The sequence below is a fragment of the Saimiri boliviensis genome, chromosome 9 (assembly GCF_048565385.1).
Source record: "Saimiri boliviensis isolate mSaiBol1 chromosome 9, mSaiBol1.pri, whole genome shotgun sequence".
Lineage (NCBI taxonomy): Eukaryota > Metazoa > Chordata > Mammalia > Primates > Cebidae > Saimiri > Saimiri boliviensis.
In genome coordinates this window covers 91,195,582-91,201,199 of record NC_133457.1, presented here as the reverse complement: position 1 = coordinate 91,201,199, position 5,618 = coordinate 91,195,582, and positions in this window count along the sequence as shown.

Genomic DNA, 5,618 nt, shown 5'->3' with positions numbered 1-5,618 from the left:
GTGGATTCCATCTTACTAGGGGAAATACTTGTAAATAAGATAAGTTTGTGAAATATGTACTATGATAGATGGTGGTGAGTATTAAGGAGAAAAATTAATCAGGATCAGAGATAAGTAGCATGGGGCATGGGGGTTTAGCTTCACTGAGGTGACATTTGTATCAAGACTTCATGAATGACACACAGACACCAACCTCACTGCCCTGTGGAAGTATAATCTGAGGCAGAGCAGTAGAAACTGGTCCAGGAGGAAAGGGAGGATGTAGACACCTCAATTACACACAGCCAGGGATGCTTCATGGTTTCCTGGGGGGTGACCTGTGTAGTTGCACAGCGACCCATGCTTAGAGGGACTCTGTGTTTGATTCAATGCTCTGCTGTCACCCTCTAGAAGTTTTTAAGCCATTTTTAAACAAGGGCCTGTGCATTTTCATTTTGCACTGGGCCTCACAAGTTACAAGTTAAGTAGCTGGTCCTTCATTCTTTTGAATAGGCAATGCCTTCTCCCTATCACCCTCTTTGGAAGCACAGATACTCCCAGCAAATGCTAATGATTCATGTTTCTAATTTTGTTTTTCCTTTAACAGGTGTGAAGTACGAGACAGAGACTCTATCATCCAGGGTGGGCTGCGTTATGCTGCATGACAGAAACCCCCAAATCCAGTGGCTTAAAACACCAAAGGGGTACTTTACTCTCACACTTCCTGTTTATGCTGGGTCAACTGGGGGCTCTATTGAGCATCATCGTCCCTCTAGGACTGTGGCAGAGGGAAAGTGAAACAAGGGAAATGACGCACTGGTGGTTAGAGCCTCTACTCAGAAATGACATATATTACTTGAACTCACATTTCCTCGCCAAAGCAAGTCACGCAGTGACACCCTCCTTTAAGAGAAGAAGAAGTTCAATACAAACACAAGCCCAGAGAACTGGGCCATTTGTTTTTCTGTGTGTTTATCTAAGACACAGAATCTTGCTCTGCTGCCCAGGCTGGACTGCAGTAGTGTGATCATAGTACCCTGCAGCCTCAACCTCCTGGGCTTAAGCAATCCTCCTGCCTCAGCCTCCCAATTATCTGGGACTACAGGCATGCACCAACGGGCCCAGCCTACGTTCATTATTCCAACACTATTTATTTATTTATTTATTTATTTATTTTTGAGAGGGAGTTTCGCTCTTGTTACCCAGGCTGGGGTGCAATGGCATGATCTCGGCTCACCGCAACCTCCGCCTCCTGGGTTCAGGCAATTCTCCTGCCTCAGCCTTCTGAGTAGCTCCAACACTATTTATTAAACAAGCCATCTTTTTTCTGGTGATTTTAATTGCCCATTTATCATGTGCAAAACTTTTTGCAGAGTGTTTCTGTTCTGATTTTTCTTTCAATGCCTATGCAGAATCACCCTGATTTAATTTCTGTAGCTTTTTTTTTTTTTTTTGAGATGGAGTCTCGCTCTGTCGCCCAGGCTGGAGTGCAGAGGCACGATCTTGGTTCCCTACAACTGCCTCCCGGGGTTTAAGTGGTTCTCCTGCCTCAGCCTCCTGAGTAGCTGGGACTACACATGCATGACACCATGCCAAGCTAATTTTTGTGTTTTCAGTAGAGATGGGGTTTCACCATGTTGATCAGGATGGTCTTCACCTTTTGATCCACCTGCCTCAGCCTCCCAAAGTGCTGGGATTATAGGCATGACTCACTGTGCCCAGCCTTAATTTCTGTAGCTTTATAATGCCATTTTATTTTATTGTTTTAGAGACACTAAAAACATTTTATTGTTTTAGAGTCTTGCTATCTTGCCCAGGCTGGCCTTGATCTCCTGAGTTCAAGGGATCCTCCTGCCTCAGCCTCCTGAGTAGTGGGACTATAGGCCCGAGACACCAAACCTGATTTATAATGTCATTTAATACCAAAGAAGTTAAGTATTGTCAAGATTCTCCTTTTACCTTTTTTTTTTTTTTTTTTTTTTTTTTGGCTATTATCTTTTGTTTTGTTTTGTTTTGTTTTGAGATGGAGCCTTGCTCTGTCGCCCAGGCTGGAGTGCAATGGTGTGGTCTCTGCTCATTACAACCTTAGCCTCCTGGGTTCAAACGATTCTCCTGCTTCAGCCTGCTGACTAGCTGGGACTACAGATGCATGCCACCATGCCCAGCTAATTTTTGTTTTTTTAGTAGAGACAGGGTTTCACTATCTTGGCCAGGTTGGTCTTGAACTCCTGACCTTATGATCCTCCCATCTCAGTCTCCCAAAGTGCTGGGATTACAGGCATGAGCCACCTCACCCAGCCATTTTAGCTATTATCTTAATCTTTTATTTCTAGATAGATTTCAGAATCACTTTGTCAAATCCCCAAACTCCTTCTATATGATTTTGACTAGAATGGAATTGCATTTGTAGATGAATTTGCATTTATTTATAATATTGAGACATCAGGGTTTTGTTTTGTTTTTAGAGACAGTCTTGCTCTGTCACCAAGGCTGGAGTGCAGTGGCACAATTATTGATCACTATAGCCTCGAACTCCTCAGCTTAAGTGATCTTCTCACTTCAGCTGGCATTATAGATGCCTGCCACTGCACCCAGCTTTTACTTGTGTAATGAAGTAATCTTTCCATCCCCTGGGAGAATGGTCACTGAATGACTGAAAATCACTAAAAATTTTTTGAAAAGAAGAAAAATATTGGAAAGCCTTATTTCTCTCTTTTCTTTTTTGAAACAAGGTCTTGCTTTGTTGCCCAGGCTGGAGTGCAGTGGCTTGATCTCGGCTCACTGCAACCTCCGGCTCCCAGGCTCAGGTAATCCTCCTGCCTCAGCCTCCTGAGTAGCTGGGACTACAGGTCCGAACCCCACACCCGGCTTATTTTTGTATTTTTAGTTTAAAAAACTAACTGCATAGTTTTTGTCTGGAAAAAAAATTGTAACATCTTACTGAGATACTTAAAAACATTATTTTATTAAACTAGTAAAAGCCAGGTTACTATATTCAGTAACTTATTTTTTTTTTCTTTTTTTTTTTTTGAGATGGAGTTTCGCTCTTGTTACCCAGGCTGGAGTGCAATGGCGCGATCTCGGCTCACTGCAACTTCTGCCTCCTGGGTTCAAGCAATTCTCCTGCCTCAGTCTCCCAAGTAGCTGGGACTACAGGCACGTGCCACCATGCCCAGCTAATTTTTGTATTTTTAGTAGAGATGGGGTTTCACCTTGTTGACCAGGATGGTCTCGATCTCTTGACCTCATGATCCACCCACCTCGGCCGCCCAAAGTGCTGGGATTACACGCGTGAGCCACCGCACACGGCCTTCAGTAACTTCTTATTAATGTGATCTTCAAGTATTTTGTTTTATAGTTATTGTGAATGAGACCATGTTCCTAAATGTTATTCTAGTAGAGTAGAAGTTCTCTCAATTTTGATATTATTTGTAACCATCTATCCTGCTGCTGAACTTTCTTATTAGTGCAAACAGCGTTTGAAAAAATCTCTGTGTCCTTAATATAGAGACCAGGAAAAAAAAGAAGAAAAATTCTCGTTTTTTGTAAGTTGCAATGAAAGTGTTCACAAACTATGATTACTCTCTCATTCTTTCTTCCTTTTTCTCTTTGTACCAATTTCATACTTCTCATACTTCTCATTTCTGCAGGAAGACTAAAAGTTGCTGTGTTAACTGATTGATATATTTTCATTTCCACTATTTTCTGTTGACCCCATGACTGCTTCTCTCCAGGCTGGCAGCAGCCAGGGTGTTCAGCGCCTACTGGCGTAGGAAAGGAATGACACAGCAGAATGTAGAAAAAGGAAGTCAAATTCTTGAAATGTTTAGTTTCTAAAGTTTTGAAATAGCAGATGAGGCCAGTGAGACTCTATACCGTGGACTCCTGCTGATCCATAACTATCTGTTAGTGTCCATGATGAGTTAAGTGCCGGTATTAAGAGCAAATATTTAGCAGCTGTTATAGCAATATAATGTTGCCACAATATCAAACTGCATGATTGGCTGACTCATCTCATTCAACAGTATATAGGCCAAACATTAATTCATGACAATTGGAAGTAAAACAAAACTGGTCTTTCATCATACCTTGATAAGTGCTTCTTTTTTTTTCTTTTGAGATGGACTTTTGCTCTGTCATCCAGCTGGAGTGCAGTGGTGCAATCTTGGCTCACTATAACCTCTCTCTCAGGTTCAAGGGATTCTCCTGCTCTAGCCTCCTGAGTAGCTGGGACTACAGGCACGTGCCATCACGCCCGGCTCATTTTTTTTTTTTTTTTTGTATTTTGTATTTTAGTAGAGATGGGGTTTCACCATGTTTGCCAGGATGATCTTGATCTCCTAACCTTGTGATCCGCCTGCCTCGGCCTTCCAAAGTGTTGGGATTACAGGCGTGAGCCACTGCACTCGGCCTGATAAGTGTTTCTTTAACCAGAAGTCTCTTGATGCAGAGAAAGAGGAGAATTAGAGAGAAGCACGGGGTTTGAATCTGAGATGCGTCCCTGCATCTTGTCTCCTTTTTTAGAAGCCCAAAAAATTGCTCTAAGTGGGTGGTGGGGGATGGAAAGGGCAAGCTGCCAGCAGGAGAACAAAAGATATCCTTGACCAACTAGAAAGCTGGAATCTGAAGGGATCCATGCCCTTTTTCTAAGTAGAGTCTGGGAAGTGGCAAGACAGTGAAAAGGCTATGGGCACAGCAGGGCAGCTGGGTCTGGCAGCCTACATGGTTCTCAGGCACCCCAGCATGGGCTGGGAGCAGCAGAACAATTTGATGTGCGTCCAGGAGCCCAAATGCAGCATAGAACCTTGAATATTCCCACAAAGTAGGCACACACACCAAAAGCTCCCACATTCCCAAATGGGGTGTAGAAGGAGCTGAGAGACACAGATCAGAAGCATGTTCATAGATGAGAACAGGGAACAAAACCACAGCTACCTGTATCACCAGTACCCAAGGTCTAGGCAAAACAAAAGACATCTTTGCCAGTGGGGACACTCAAGAGTCACATGCTCCTCCTTTCTGGAGGCCTTGACACTAAGTGACAAAAAAAAAAATGACAGATGTTAGTGGGCATTTTTACCTTGTTTCTGATTTTAGTGAAAATGCATTTGGTATTTTATTGTTAGTTATGGCATTTGTGATTAATTCTTTTTTTTTTCTTTTTTTTTTTTTGAGACAGAGTTTCTGCTCTTGTCACCCAGGCTGGAGTACAACGGCATGATCTTGGCTCACTGCAACCTCCACCTCCCTGGTTCAAGCGATTCTCCTGCCTCAGCCTCCCGAGTAACTGGGATTACAGGTGTGCACCACCACCTTTGGCTAATTTTTGTATTTTTAGCAGAGATGGGGTTTCACCATGTTGGCCAGGCTGGTCTCAAGCTCCTGACCTCAGAGGATCTGCCCTCCTCAGCCTCCCAAAGTGCTGGGATTACAAGCATGAGACATTACACCCAGCGTAATTCTTCAGATTCTTGATGATGTTAGTGCCCATTTTTTGAAGTTGGCTAGGAAGATTTTTTTTCTTTTTCTTTCTTTTTTTTTTTTTAGAAGCCGAGGTTTAATAGAAGAAAGAGTAAGAAAAACAGCTCTCTCTCTATTGAGAGAGAAGGGACTTCTGAGAGGAAAAACCCAGCTAGGGA